We start from the raw sequence: 16,018 nt of genomic DNA, 5'->3' as shown, positions 1-16,018 counted from the left end.
TCAGGCCATAATGACTAACATTTTTTTGTGCAGTGATTGTGTGTACCATGAACTGGTGTAAATACTTTGCTTGAATTAATTTATTTAATTCATACTATCACCCCATGAGGCAGGAATTACTATTTTCATCTCTAGCTCTCAGGAAGAAATGGGAGCACAGAGATACCGAGAAACTTACCCAAGATCTCACTGCTGGGAAAGGACAGAGCAAGAACTTTCACGTGGCAGTCTGGGTCCCAGGCCCTGGTACCTAATGCTGTGCTGTGCAGCTAATATTATATAATCACACATATCACAGAACAAAGGAGTTGGGGCCCCCCACTTTCCTGACCCATTGGAGCACTGAGGCTGGGATATTTCCTTCTCATCAATACCCTGTCTCTGGGAGCAAAGTCTGCCTTCTCCTTATTTGGGGGGGCTTATAACTCTTCTGGCCCTTGAAAATTGGTCTTTATAAGGGACAGTTGGGGGGGCGGGGGGACTTTGGAAAGCCTTCAGTACAAATAAGCATCCAATCCACAGGTGACATACAGGCAGCCTTCAACAGACATACATTCAGAGCCAGGGATGTGGCTCCTCCCCCAGGGAATCAGTGGTGGCCCCGGGTGCAGGAGATGGTTTGCAAGCCTTGGCTCAGCTCCCACCCACAGGCTCAGCCTCCACAGTTGTCTGGTGTCTAGCTGGCAGTCTGGTACTGGCCCCACTTGTGCAGAAACTCTTCTCATGCTACTTGTTCCTCCTCACCTCTTCTCCGTTGCCTTTTCTCTTCCATCCTTTACTCAGGTCTTCTGTCCCTATCCTTCTCCAAGGAGGTCAAGCCCCAGACTGTCTCTTTCCTACTCCAACCTTCCAGGTGACCATCTTTGCCTGTGAGGCTTGTGTATCTGTGGCAACAGCAGTAGTGGTGATAGGGTGGGGGTAAAGTCTCATTTTTGTCTCTTCTCTTTCTAGGTTATTGTTAGGGTGGAAATGCTAAACCATGTATCCTTCAAGTCTTCTCTTTTGATTGTTCCTGTGGACTGAATTGTGCCCTCCTTCCCCCAATCCTACAATTCATATATATAAGCCCTAATTTCCACTGTGAGGGTGTTTGTGAGGTAATTAGGGTTAGATAAAATCATGAGGATGGGGCCCTCATCATGGGATTAGTGCCCTTATAAGAAGAGATCAGAGATCTTTCCCTCTCTCCTCCTCACCCCCTACCCCCCACTTAGGCCATGTGAGAACAGAGAACTCTCCCAAGTGGAGAGCCCTGGACTTTCTAGTCTCCATAGCCTCCAGAAAATAAGTTCTTGTTGTTTAAAGCACCCAGTCTATATTTTGCTATGGAAAACCAAGTTCGGTAAGACAATTCTCAAAGGCCTGTTTTGAACCCTTAAAAACACTGAACTTCTTGAGGCAGTGAAGATACCTCTAACAGACTTGGGATTAAGCCCTGCACAGAGTTAGGAGATAGGGTGGAAAGGAAAGAAGAGCACAAAGAATACCGTTTGGGGGCAGGCAGGGTGAGCTTCTACCACATAGCAGGCACTACGCTAAGCTTAACCTTGTGGTTACACTAACTGTAGCCCCACTGATACCTAGTGCGATAGAGGTGTTGTTTCTGGCTGCCTTTGGCCAACTGGCCCTGCAGGTGGCCTTTCGTCCTTGTTTCTCAAACTTAACCTTCGTGGACAGAGAAGAAAAACCACTCCCCCACCGCTAACCCCATTAAAGAAGCCCCAGCACTCAGCAAGCTGTGAAGACATCTGCAGCCCAGAGCAGACTGGCTCTCCTTCATGTAACTCTCCACACCCAGACTCTGGGCTCAGAGAAGTCCTGGAGGCTGCATACTGCGGACTCCAGGACTCATCTGCATTGCAAAGCTTCTCCCTGCCTGTTCCCAGGGTCCATCAGTGCTGCCAGGAACAGGGGAGAACAGAGCTAAGTTTTTCCTCCTTTGGAGGAGATGTGAATTAACAGAAAATTGGCCCAAACTTGAGCAGCAGAAGGGGGAAGAATGAAGGGAGGTGATGAATATTTACGCAGCCTCTGATAAGTACCAGTTGCTTTGCCTGAGAAGCACAGCAAACCCCTCTCCCCCACTGCCTTACCAGCCTCTGTGCAAAGAGGCTGCAAGAGGTAAGGCACTCCTCAAGATCACCCAGCTAGAAAGGGCTAGGGGAGCTCCAGGCCACCTCAAATGCACATCCCTCTCCCACACCATACTTTCTTTAAGAAGGAGAAATCACTCACAGGTTCGAGATCAGCCCAAGCAAGAACAAGACCTCATCTCTAAAAAATAGCCAGGTGCTGTGGTGGGCACCTATAGTCCCAGTACTTGAGAGGCTGAGGGAAAAGAGTCGCTTGAGCCCAAGAGTTTGAGGTTGCTGTGAGATGTGACACCATGGCACTCTACCAAGGGCAATAAAGTGAGATTCTGTTAAAAAAGAAAAAAAAAAAAGGAAGGGGAGAGAAATCAAAGGGCCTAGAAAATTCTCAAATTGGCTACTCAACTTCTAGACCATGAGCATCCCCTGCATTTGTTAGAAGTCCCTGTAGGTGCCCAGGCCTGAGACAGCACTGCCCTCCATGGCTGCACTTGGGATTGGCTGGGCAGCTGCATAAGAACACTGGAACCTGGCCCCTCCTCGGCCCTCGGAGTTCCTCCCTTAATGGGCTCAGATTCAGCCTGGGCCTGGACTTTTATAGCTTTCCAGGTGATTCTAACACACAGCCCAGACTATGCTCTGCTGCTCCCAGGGAGCCACATTCCTTTCCTGTATAAAATGGGACTAATGATACCTCCTAGGCAGGGTGGTTGTGAGGATGAGGATGAAGTGCGTGTGTGTGTGTGTGTGTGTGTGTGTGTGTGTGTGTGTGTGTGTGTGTGTGTGTTGGGGGAAGGGGGGGTTGGAAGAGAGACCTGGGAAGAGGGAAGAAGACAGCTCATTGCTGGACTAAGGCAGCTCCTGCCCTGTGTCACATGCCGGCCATGCTCTAGCAGGGCCAAAGGACAGGCTCCCTGCCAGGGGACAGTGCCCCAACTGGTGGCTCACGTCTGCCCAGCTCCTTTCAGCTGCTGGGACCCTTTGCTTCAGGAGACCAAGGCTGGTGCACTGTGGCCTCAGCCAGTGTTTGTTAAATAAGCAAATGAAGATGCCCTTTGAGCTTCACAACAGCTCTGAGAAGCAAACCGAAAGAAGATTCTTACCCATGCTGATCCTGTAGAATGAGGGGGGATTTTGAGTTTAGTGCTGCCCCTCGCTGTGTGTTCCAGAGCAGGAGTGTAACTTCTCTGTTTCTTTATTTGGAAAACAAGACTTTCTATGATTCCTTGGCTAAAGGTCTATTCTGAAGGTGCTGAGACAACAGATGGGGGAAACATGTCTATAACTTATTGTGTGACAAGATAATTAAGGTTTAGAGAGGTTAAGTGACTTTCCCACACAGTCAGCAAATAGTGAAGCCAGAACTTAAACTCACAACCAGAGAATTCATGGGCTGAAAAGAAACCCAACCCCCCAAAACAAATGCCTGGTTGTAGAAAGGGGATGTGGGTACTTAGAGAAGACATCCAGAGCTTTGGTAAAGATTTTTTGATAGGAGGAATAATGTGGGAGAAAATTCAGAGCTGAATAAGCAATGTATTTGTTCATCTGCAGTAGAGGATCTGAGAGGGAAGCTGGGGGAGGAGGCAGCTGTGTGGGAGGGTCCCTCGGCACCTCTGAGGGCTGCGGAGGGCTTCCCAGCTCTCAGGGATTGATAGAGGAGGGACTGGATGGCTAGGGATCCTGGGTGTGCAAGCTGCTGTCCTGGAGACACTTCCTGGAGCCACACCAGAAAAGGAAGGGACTGGTATCACTGGCCACGTGTCACCACCTGTGATTGCAGTAGGACTGAGTGAAGGCCTTTTACCCCCTCCTGGCAAAATTGGCATTTTCTGGTCTTCTGGGGTGAAGTTCAGAGAGGTGAGGTGCCCAGCTGTTTCCCAGGGCCCCTCTTTCCCGACACACCCCAGTGGTTCCCCTAGTGCCTGACTACCTCTCCAGCCCCAGGACTCACGTGTCCCCCTCCCCCAGCTCACCAGTGAGCTCCAGGACAGGCTCCTTGCTGGGTGCCTGGCAGGCAGGCTGGCATTACCTAATTGCTGGCTGGCTTCTTTTGTCACTTCATTTTTCCAAGCTCTGAAAGTCTCCATCTCAGACAGACAAATGAGACTCCGTCCTTGTTCTGCTTGAGCTCCAGCAAAAGGAGGAGATCACAGGCTGCCGCCTCAATGGAGCAGCAGCCAGATCCAAAGGCACAAAGCGCTGGGGGCAGCGGATGTCTTTAGCAGACAACAAAGCCCAGGCCAGTGCCCTACTTACGGCTGCGACTTTTCTTATTGGGCTCTGCCTTCTGCTGTGAGGTGCCTGGGGTCAGCCTTGAGTGCTGAGGCTTGATCTTTCTCAGCCAGCCTCCCTGGGGAGAGGAGCCCTCGTTAGAGCCAACCCCTTGCATCCTAAAAGCCTCTCCTACCCTACCCAGACAGATGTTTATGAGCTCAAGGAAGAAGAGCCTAGTCAGAGGAATACCTACTGCTGCCCGGCCTCAGACAGGCTCTCGTGCCCGGGGGCTGGAGATGACTCCCGAGGGTAGAGCGGGTACAGGCTGCCCTTCTGTGCTCCAACCCCCCCTCCCCCAAATCCCTGGAGAGGCGAGGGCGATCTGCCCTCATCCTGTCCTTGTCCTGGCTGGTAGTTGGGGTCAGCAGAGCAGCCCTGACTCCCTCACCGAATTGTGAGTGTCTCAAGGGCAGGAGTCATGCTCCATTGAACTTGGCATCTGCTGGCACCTGTGAGCATTTATTGAGGCCAAGCACTGTTCTGAGTGGTTTAAGTATATTAATCTCCTTAACCTTCACCTCAGCCCTAGAAGGTGTTACTCCCATTTCTCAGATGGAGAAACTAACACGCAGAATGATTAGGTTCATAAAGCTCAGAAATGGGCCATGAGAACTGCAGCCAGCACCCACCCAGCCTCCAGCCTCAGCCAGGCCTCCCACAGGCCTTTCCCACTTGTGGCCCCAGTGTCCCTGCCCTCCCCCGTCCCCTCACCTTGTCTTTCTCCAGACGCACACCTGCTCCGCCCCACTCTTCCGTCCTGTCCTGGGGTGGCAGGTGTCCTTCTTCCTGTTTGAGGCCCCTCCCCCCACACTGACTCAGCCCCCTGGCTCCTGACTCTCCAGTTCCACATCACCCACCACCCGACTTAGCAGCATCACTAGCCCTTTCCTCGGCTCTGGGCCTCAGACACACCCTGCTGTCTCGCCCACCTTCCTTGACACTGCCTCTCCCACACTACTTCCCTCCCAAACCGACCTGTTGGAAGGATCTTCTAGACCAGCCTTTGTCAAACACAGCTTGCACCAGGTCATTCTTGGTGGTGGGGCTGTTGTGTGCAGGACATTTGGTAGCACTCCTGGCCTCTTCCCACTAGAGGTGCTTCTTTCTCTTCTGGGAGGCATGCCCAAGGACATAGATGCCGTTGGTGACAATTGTGAGAACTCCCCTATAATGACAGTTGTGATAGCATCCACAATTGTGATAGTTGTTGACAATCCCCAGTTGTGACAACCAACCCAAAATATCCCCTGGGGGACAAAATCTCACACCATGGAGAACCACTGCTCTACACCTATTCCACTTCCTCATCTACGTTCATTCCTCAAGTCACTTGTATTTTTTTTCTTTTTTTATTTAATTTTTAATTAAATTATAACTGTATACATTTAGGGGGTACAATATGGTGATTTCATATACAATGTGGAATGCTTAAATCAAACTGATTAATATAACCATCACCTCACTTTTTTTTTGTGGTAAGACATTTACAATTTACCTTGGTTATTTTGAAATATGCCCTTGCATTGTGCACATTAGGCAAGATCCCACCAGATGCCCTCCCTCCTCCTACCAATCACCTTCCCCCTTCCCCTCCACTCTTCCTCCTCTTCCCTCTCAAGTCACTTGTAATTCAGTTTCTGTTCCTCCCCCAATCTCCTGGAACTGCTTTAGGAAATGTTCCCTACACCCTATATTGTTATAGCATTTATGTTCATGTCACTAAGCCACACTATTTACCACCCCTCCTCTGGAACCTCTCAGTTCTAAGGACTTTAGATACAAGCCCTGTTAGTGGCTCTCTCAATTGCCAGACTTTCTCCTACCTTCATCTGTCAGTGGGAGGATCAGTTTGAGAGGATAGAGAATGAAATGTCGGTCACTTTCCCAGTCTCCTTATAGTAGGACGGGGTAATGGAATCTGAGAGAAAGTCTTCCTGGGAGAGCTTCCAAGAAAGATTTACTTTCCTAATAAAGGGGAACGAGGGACACAAGGAGAAAACACATTATAGGTGAAAATGTGATGTTTGGAGCTGCTGCAGCCATTTTGCAAACAAGAGAAAAAATCCGAGTGAAGCCTGCTTTATTAAGTCACTGAACCAACCCTGCAATTGCATACTTTTAGAGGTCTTGTAAGAGAATATATGTTCCTGTTATTAACAGTTAAACCAATTTTAGTCAGTTATTCCATTACTTGCAGTCAAAATATCCTGACTGATCAGCTCCTGAGACTATTCTGTCTTCATTTTCTTTTTACTTCTCTAGTTGATCCTTCACCATCTCTTTCTAGGTCTTCTTCACCCCCTGACAGGTTGATGTCTCTAAGGCTCACTGTTCTCACTCCCATCCACTGCCATTGTTTGTTTTTATCACATCTTAGATGCTGGAGACTCACAAATCTGAATCTAGAACTTTCTCTCTTTCTCTGAGACCCTTTAATCCCGCTGCCTGCTCACACATACCCACTTTATTGCTTCTTTGCTGCCTCAGCTCAATACTGGGTTTTCTTAGGGCTCATTCCTGGGCCCTTTGCCTTTTTCTAGCTACTGTTTTCCTCCCAGGGGAGTCTCTTCCATTTATGTAGCTTTTTATTTTTTATTCTTATTTTTTTTTAGAGACAGAGTCTCACTTTGTCACCCTTGGTAGAGTGCTGTGGAGTCACATCTCACAGCAACCTCCAGCTCTTGGGCTTAGGCGATTCTCTTGCCTCAGCCTCCTGAGTAGCTGGGACTACAGGCGCCCACCACAGCACCCAGCTATTTTTTTTTTTCTTTTTTTTTTTTTTTTATTGTTGGGGATTCATTGAGGGTACAATAAGCCAGGTTACACTGATTGCAATTGTTAGGTAAAGTCCCTCTTGCAATCATGTCTTGTCCCCATAAAGTGTGACACACACCAAGGCCCCACCCGCCTCCCTCCTTCCCTCTTTCTGTTCCACCCCCCATAACCATAATTGTCATTAATTGTCCTCATATCAAAATTGAGTACATAGGATTCATGCTTCTCCATTCTTGTGATGCTTTACTAAGAATAATGTCTTCCACTTCCATCCAGGTTAATACGAAGGATGTAAAGTCTCCATTTTTTTTAATGGCTGAATAGTATTCCATGGTATACATATACCACAGCTTGTTAATCCATTCCTGGGTTGGTGGGCATTTAGGCTGTTTCCACATTTTGGCAACGGTAAAATGAGCTGCAATAAACAGTCTAGTACAAGTGTCCTTATGATAAAAGGATTTCTTTCCTTCTGGGTAGATGCCCAGTAATGTGCACCCAGCAATTTTTTGTTGTAGTTTGTCCAGGGCCGGGTTCAAACCCGCCACCCACAGTATATGGGGCCAGCGCCCTACTCACTGAGCCACAGGCACCACACCATTCATGTAGCTTTAAATGCCATTTACATATTGAAGTCTCAATTTTCTATCTAGATCTCAGAGCTCTTCATCAAGATCTAGATGTGAAAATGCAGCTGCAAATAGCCGGGCGTTGTGGCGGGTGCCTGTAGTCTCAGCTACTCGGGACGCTGAGGCAAGAGAATCGCTTAAGCCCAGGAGTTGGAGGTCTCCTTAAGCCCAGGAGTTGGAGGTTGCTGTGAGCTGTGTGAGGCCACGGCACTCTACCAAGGGCCATAAAGTGAGACTCTGTCTCTACAAAAAAAAAAAAAAAAAGAAAATGCAGCTGCTGTTTTGCTGTCCGAGGCCCAGCTAACTCACCTCCCGCTAGTACCAATAAGTACTTCCTCTGATCATCACGTCAGTACTCAAAAAGATCTGAATTTCGGAGCATTATAGATTTTGGATTTTCAGGTTAAGGGTGTTCAATATGTATTCTGAAAACCAAGAAATTACATAAGTCGTTTTTGTTGTTTTGTTGTTTTCTTTTCTTTTTTTTGTTTGTTTGTTTTTGTTTTTTGTTTGTTTTTTTTTTTTGAGACAGAGCCTCAAGCTATTGCCCTGGGTAGAGTGCTGTGGCGTCACAGCTCACAGCAACCTCCAACTCCTGGGCTTAGGCGATTCTCTTGCCTCAGCCTCCCGAGTAGCTGGGACTACAGGCGCCCGCCACAACGCCCGGCTATTTTTTGGTTGTAGTTGTCATTGTTTGGCAGGCCCGGGCCGAATTCGAACCCACCAACTCTGGTGTATGTGACTGGCGCCTTAGTCGCTTGAGCCACAGGCACCACCCCATAAGTCGTTTTTATAACAGCCTGCAGCTTAGGGCCCTGCATACCCCATAACTTGGCACTGGCGAGGTTTGTCTTGTCTGCCTCTATAGGACTTGGGGGTCGCTAACATAGGTTTTTATTTGGGTATTAGCAGGGTAGGGACTGCTTCTCAATACCCACGGTGCTATCTCAGTAGTCAGTTGGGGCTCACTGCTAGATTGTAAAAGCAGGCTAACCTAAGCAGTGGAAACAACACCTCTGCTCAGCTCCTCTGCCCAGAGAGGCTTAGACCACTCTGTACCAGTGGAAGGGATGATACTGTCACATAAAGAGGCTCTGGAACAGGGATGACTCCAGGTTCAAACCCCAATTCTGTCACTTGAGAGGCATGTGACCAGGACTGGATAACCATGGAGCCTCAGTGTCCCCATCTGTAAAATGGATCAGTATTAGGATACGGACTATGTGTATCAAGTGCCAGGTGCTTGGTGGTTATTAGGGGACACCATTCCCCAGCCTCTAGCCTTCCTGCCTGGCTCATAAGTAGGTCTTTCTGCACTTTGTGAAACAAGGGAGGAGGAGCTTGTGCTCCCTACTCCTCGTTAACTGCTCACCAAATGCAGGGGGTGACTTGATAATAGATGAATTTGCACATCCTGGCTCAGTCCCTTGTTTTAGACAACATTGCACTTGGGGTCAGCTGTCCAGGCAGCTTCAGTCCCAACAATGGGAGGAAGGCCAACCATTTGGGGTAGTTCACTTAGGGGGTGAAGAATTAGGAAGCCTCTCGTGGCCCTGAACGTAAGCTCTCAATCTGGAAGGATCTTTTCAGCTGGCCTTCACCACCAAGTAGTGGCTTTTAAAGGGGTAGGTTCACGTAGCAGACCAGAGTTTGAACAAGATGAATGTTTGGGGTACTTCTGGTCCTAAGAATCCTTGATTCTCTCTCTTTTATTAAAGAGATGGGGTCTCACTCTATTGTCCAGGCTGGTCTTGAATTCCTGACTTCAAGTGATCCTCTCACCTCAGCCTCCTGAGCAGCTGAGATTATAGGCCCAAGCCACCGGCCCAGTGAGAATCCCAGCTCTAAGTATATGAGATGTGAGATCATGAGGGGTGAGTCTGGCTCACCATGCTAATATCTCAGGAGCTAGAAATCACTCCTCACTCCTTTGCAAAGAAGCAAGAGGGAACCTAGAAAAGACCAGGACAAATGGGGCCCTGGACACACAGCAGGGCTCTTTGGAAGAGGGAGCTAATTCAGGCAGAGTACTTAGCACCTGCCTGGCACAGAGACATGCTGACACATGTTGGCTGTGGTGCTGACGAGGTTAGGAGAGGAAGCTTTTATTAGAAAGAATACAGGATTTTAAGCAGAAAATAGAAATCTGGCCATAGCATCTCCTGCTGCCAGGGCCCTCAGTGGCTTCCAATTGTCTTAGGAGCAAAGGGAGGTCCACCACAGCTCAAAAGCCCATGCACCCACCACGTGAGCATCTGGGATCCACACTCACTCTCACTCCCTCTCGCCAGCCACAAGGCCTTACTTCAGTTCTTGCAAGTTCTTCCTGTCCCAGGACCTTTGCACACACTGTTCATTCCCTCTACTACTCTTCCCTTCACCTAGTCAGGGCCTACTCAGCCTTCATATGACAGGTCATGGTTCACCTCCTCAGAAAGTGGCCTCTGACTTTTCCTGGATCCCTCTCACCCATTTCTGTAGAACCCAGGGGAGAGCTGTCCAGTCAGCACCCTGCTGTCAGGATCCACAGCTCAGCGGGTAGAGACACCTGGGGAGAGGTGGCCCTGAGAGGCGGGAAGCCTTACAGTCTCCTGCCTGTTCCTGCCACCTCCTGGTCTCCTCAGCGGGCCTCTGTTTCATGTTATCTCTTGGAACCCAGGCTCCTCAGCACCAGGTCTTCCTTTACAGGGCAGATGTCAGGAGGAGAGCTGGTGAGCTCAAGTCCACGGCCACACGGGGTCCCAGCCCATGGGCTGAAAGGAGGCAGCTCCAGCCAAAGCACAGTACCTTCCCCTAAAGGAAATAAGGGTGGCTTTTTAAGCCCAATGACCACACAGGTGCTAGGTGTCAGCAAGAGTGATTGTCCAGCATGTCCACATATGTCTGGGATTTATGCCTCACAAAGCATTCGCCAGGGCCCAAGCTGCATGCCTGTTGTGCCCAGAGAAATGGATCCCCTTGCCACTCGGGCTGAGAAGCAGCTGTGGGATTCTCCTGAGGGCAGAGGCCAGTATGAAGTGACGTAGTCCCTGGAAAATACTTCAGAAACAGCATATGGACTGGTTGCAGTGGCTCACGCCTGTAACCCTAGGCAAAGGCTGGTGGATTGCCTAAGCTCAGGAGTTTGAGTCTAGCCTGAGCAAGAATGAGACCCTGTCTCTACTAAAAATAGAAAAATGAGCCAGTCCCAGCTACTCAGCAGGCTGAGGCAGGAGGACTGCTTGAATCCAGGAGTCTGAGGTTGCTGTGAGCTAGGCTGATGCCACAGCACTCTGGCCTGGACAACAGAGCAAGGCTCTGTTTCAAAAAAAAGGCAGTATATGAAGGGGCTAAATTGCTGTCACGAGTGAGGAAAAAAGGCCTGCATGGGAGAGGACTGGGGAGAGTATAGAGAAAAGAAATGACCTGGGGTGACACTGTTCATGTGGTAATTTGCAGAATCCATTAGCCAAGGGGCTTGAATAATCCTAAATCTCTCTCCACTTGGAAGATTAGGCAGGAAATGAGCGTCATCTCCAAGTGATAACAATAATTATTAATAATAGCAATTAACGGTAATTACCTGTCAAGTATTGTACTAACCACTTTACATGCCTATGATGGTTTATTTTTTGTGTCAGCCTGACTGAGCCACAGGATGCCCAGACAAGTGGCCAAACATCATTCTGGTTGTGACTGAGAGGGGGTTTCTGGATGAGAGTTATATGTGAGTCCATGGACTGAGCACAAGAGATCATCTCCCTAACGTGGATGGGCCTCTCCAATCAGTTGAAGGCTGAATGGAAAAGCCCAGCCCTTCCTCCAGTGAGGAAGCTTGGCTGCTTTGAGGTGGCACATGGTCTTTTCTGGCCTTTGGACCAGAGCTATTGGTTCTGTTTCTCTGCAAAGCCATAATGCAATGCTCGATTTCATTTAGTTCTCACTACAAGGCTGTGAAAGAGAGACTATTGTTTTGTGTTCATTTTATAGATAAATCAACTAAGGTTCAAAAATGCTAGATGATTTGCCCAAGGTCACACACAGCCTAGAGTGACAAAGCCAGAAACAAACCTGAGTCACTTGACTTTGAGCACACATGCCCACCACGTGCAGAGTGACTTGTCCAAGTGCAACTTTGCAGGAAGTGGTTAACTCGGCAGCCAAGTCCCATTAGGTGGCACCATCTCAACTCTGGCTGCATGTTACTACCATGAAGGGGTCTTATTTTCTTTCTTTTTTTGAGACAGAGTCTTACTCTGTCGCCCTGAGTAGAATGCTATGGTGTGATAGCTCACAGCAATCGTAATCTCCTGGGTTTGAGCAATCTTCCTATCTCAGCCTCCCAAGTAGCTGGGACTATAGGCACCCACCACATGCCCCACTAGTTTTTTCTGTTTTTAGTAGAGGCAGGATCTTCCTTTGCTCAGGCTGATCTCAAACTTCTGAGCTCAGGCAATCCACTTTAGCCATCTAGAGTGGTAGGATTACAGGCGTGAGAAGGGATCTTTTTATAAATACGAGTGACTGAGCCACATCCTAAACCAAGATCAGAATCCTCAGAGATGGGTCTGGACAGGAACATTTTCTAAAAATGTCTTAGGTGGTCCCAGGACAGCTGGGTGGTCAGGAAGTAGGGGAAATGTGGGAGGAAGACAGGCTGTCTCTGCCACAGTGCTCCCCACACCCTCCCAGAGCGCAGGAGCAGAGCCCAGGAAGGCTGCCTTGGCCCTGACCTTGGCATAGCATGGCCTTCCCAGCTACTGAGAGGGTCCCTCCTGCACACTGTCTAGTTCACACATTCCACCTGCAGCCAGGCAAACTAGCACAATCTCTGGGCCCAAGAGAAAAGCGACCAAAACCTTTCTTTTTTATTTTAAATTGGGTCAAGAAAAAAACAGAGTTATGAAAAGTGCAAGTCATGGTTAGAGCTGCTGTCAGCTTTCAGGCTGCTGCCGTGCTCTGTCTCCTATGTGTGAGAGCCGGTAGTGCAGTGAGGGGGCTGGAGATAAGGGCGACAGCAGCCACAGTGCCATTTACCCACCAGAGCTGCATGGCATGCCAGGTGCTGTGCTGGCCACATGCTTGCATCACCTCAGCCTGGCCTATGGGCACCTGGGAGGGAGGTGTGTTATCAGGGCCCTGTCATAGAGGGGGCTACCCTTAAACACCTGGCAGGGGGCTGGAAGTCAGAGGCAGGACAGAGTGAGCAGCTTCAGCATGGGTGTGCTGGGCCGCGGTCTCCTGGGTGGTCTTGTCTCCTCTAACAGAATGTACTCAGGTGAGCCCCAGATCTGGGGAAGCATGCAGGCCCCACACAGAGCTTCGCTCCCCACCAAGGCCAGCCTCCACTGCTGGCTTGCTCTGTGTCTGGGAGAAATAAGAGGAGGACTATCACCCTGAGGGGCCTTCTGAGTGCCGTGGATGTGGGCCGCCAACCCTCCAGGCCTGGGAGGTGGCTTGAGAGTGCTCTGGGGATCCACCATGTACCAGACCCAGCTGGAGCTCAGGTCCCTCTCCCAGAGGTCAGAAAGGGAAGCAGCGTGGGGCAGGGGGCCCACTTCTGGTGTCACATGCTATGCCATAGATGTCATGTTATTCTTGGCATTTAACAATATTCCTCTTTCATTCAGCTCTTGGGCTGAGATGGGGGCTGGGGCTAGGGAGATACACAGCCCGTGAGCTAACTCATGAACGGTTACAAGTCGCCATGCAGCGTGAGGACTGCAGCATCAGAAGCATATTCAAAATACAGTGTTAGTGCAGGGGGAGTAAGGAGGGCTGGGAGGAGTGCCACGTCAGGGCACTCCAGAAAGACCATCTGAAACAGGGGGTGACTTCTGAGCACACTGGCCAGGTGTCTCCTCCTCTCCGGAGTTCACTGGCCGTGCCCTGGTCTGCCCACCTCTGCAATTCAAACATTTCTCTTCTCCTGTTGCACACTGAATTCTGCAGACAATTCTGTCTTGCTTTGCTCACCAGTGACTGGTCATTTGTTGTTATTTTGCTTTTTGGTTTTGCTCAGGGCCTACTCTCTTAACTGAATTTTAGATTCCTTGGAGACAGTGACGATTTCTAGACAGCTGAGTCACTGTTGAGCATTGTGGAAAGTGTAATGGACATTTCTTGAGTTAGTGACTAAAAGGCAATTGGAGGTTGGGGCCTCTGAATTGGACAGCTGGTTCCAAGCAAGGTGGGAAACTTTTTTTTTTTTTTTTTTTGAGACCAAGTTTCACTATATTGCCCTCGGTAGAGTGCCGTGGTGTCACAGCTTACCAGCAACCTCAGACTCTGGGACTTAAGTGATTCTCCTACTTCAGCCTCCCAAGTAGCTGGGACTATAGGTGCCCGCCACAACGTCAGGCTATTTTGTTGTTGTTGTCATTGTTTAGCAGGCCCAGGCTGGGTTCGAACCCACTAGCTCGTGCATGTGGCCAGCACCCTAACCCCTGAGCTATGGGCACCAAACCCAAGGTGGGAAACTTCAACCTAAAGGAGAGGGGCCTGTGGATAGGTGGACAGTGTTTGAATTTGTCATGAACTGGCTTTTCACGATATAATTTATGACCTGCATGTGGTCAAACATAGCTGTAAAATTAATTTTAAAGCTGAATATTGGGTGGAAGATGATATGCCATTTGGGATTATTAATGTTACTGCTCTGTTCTATAGTAAAGGAAGAGAGGAGAGAGTCAGTATATTTTGTTCAAAGAGCAAAAAGCCCCAAAGAGGGGATATTTTTCCTTTCTAGGTTCTTGTTTTATGAGGGGGAAAAAAAGGCATTTGAATAGGCTAATATTGAAAAATCAGTATATCTTTTTAAACATCAATAGGTGCTACATGTTTTATAATGCAAAGCAGAGATTCCTTACCCCAAGATGTTGCCACCCTTGAATCCCCCTTTTCAGAGGCAAGAACTTTCAACTCTTTTTGGGGGGTGAGGGGATTCTAGTTCTGTCACCCAGGCTAGAGTGCAGTGGCCTGATCATAGCTCACAGCAAACTCACACTCCTGGGCTGAAGCCATCCATCTCTCTTAGTCTCCTAAGAGGCTGGGACTATAGGTGTGCATCACCACTCCCAGCTAGGTTTTTTTTTACTTCCATTTTTGGTAGAGACGGGGTCTCACTGTTTTGCCCAGGCTGGTCTTGAACTCCTGACCTCAAGTTCATCCTCAAGTGATCCTCCCACTTTAGCCTCCTAAGATGCTAGCTTTACAGGCATGAGTCACCAGGCCCAGCCCCTCACAACTCTTTTAGACATGTTTCTCATATTTTCCTCTCCAGGTTTAAGTGATATACTTCTTGATTCTTTTCATTCTAGACATGTGTTAACTTCCTACTATGGAAGAGGAGAACTTAACTTTTACATTATATAAACACACGTGCCTACATACTCACAATCATTCTTCAGTATGGTATTTTACTTGTTTGGGATAAATTAATATTCAGAATTGATATTGACATACTTCTGCAAATATTGTTAAATATTGTTTATAGATAAGTCTCAGAGTTTACTATAATTACGTTTCCTCTCTTGTGCAATGTTTTGTTTTTCCCAGAGTTAATAATCACCTTGTTTATATTTGCTCAGATTTTTAAGTGCCTCTCACTAATTCTCCCAACCTCTTCTAAAATTCTACTTCACATAAACAAACACATGAGGTAAGCCATCAGGTCTTTTTCCTTGTTATTGCTTGAGTCCAGGTGTCTGGTGACCTTCATGGTGGCTCCACTCTGAACTAAGAGATCTCTAGACCTTCTGCACAGTGTTGACTGAAAATTCTCTTCACTTCTCTCTTTCATTGGAGTAGCTGTTTCCTGGGCCTCTTTTTATAGGCTTACTCCCTTGTTTTGTTGAAGCACACCCGTGAGCAACATCTTGAAAAGGGGTCCACAGATAGTGGATTTCTTTAGACTTTGCTTGTCAGAAAAATGTCTTTATAATCCATCCTCACATTTAACTGGCAGTTTGGAAGTCATTTTCTTTCAGAATTTTGAAAGCATTGTTCTGTTGTCTTCTAGTTTCCAGTGGTTTTGGTGAAACGGTGAGAAGTCTGAATACCATTCTGATTCCTGATCCTTAGTGTTTTCTGATGTTTTTATGATCATCTTTTGATCTCTGGGGCTCTAAAATTTTACATTTGTTTTAGCCAATACTCCAGGCACTTTGTGCAAATATTCTTGTATTATTTCTTTAATAATTTCCTACTCCCCATTTTTGCTCTCTTTTCTTTCTGGAACTCCTGTGAATTTTTTTTTTTTTTTTAAAT

At 48.1% G+C, this 16,018-nt stretch overlaps 1 long non-coding RNA gene across 5 annotated transcripts in view; it reads right to left on the bottom strand.

Moving 5' to 3' along the window:
- Positions 1-3,140: 3,140 nt before the first annotated feature.
- The window catches only part of LOC128563818 (uncharacterized), a 51,526-nt gene continuing 38,648 nt past the window's right edge, over positions 3,141-16,018 (bottom strand). For 3 of the 5 annotated variants that reach the window (XR_008373897.1, XR_008373899.1, XR_008373898.1), the window contains 4 exons: positions 6,191-6,332; positions 5,343-5,532; positions 4,123-4,443; positions 3,141-3,861 (listed from right to left, as the gene is read on the bottom strand). This is a non-coding gene — a long non-coding RNA (uncharacterized LOC128563818). Of the gene's footprint in view, positions 3,862-4,066; positions 4,444-5,342; positions 5,533-6,190; positions 6,333-16,018 lie in introns of all 5 variants that reach the window. The other 2 variants (XR_008373895.1, XR_008373896.1) reach the window with 2 other exon arrangements.

This window comes from Nycticebus coucang, chromosome 13, assembly GCF_027406575.1.
Source record: "Nycticebus coucang isolate mNycCou1 chromosome 13, mNycCou1.pri, whole genome shotgun sequence".
Classification (NCBI taxonomy): Eukaryota; Metazoa; Chordata; class Mammalia; order Primates; family Lorisidae; genus Nycticebus; species Nycticebus coucang.
The sequence above is the reverse complement of the archived record's forward strand: the minus strand, read 5'-3'. Positions and strand labels throughout refer to the sequence as shown.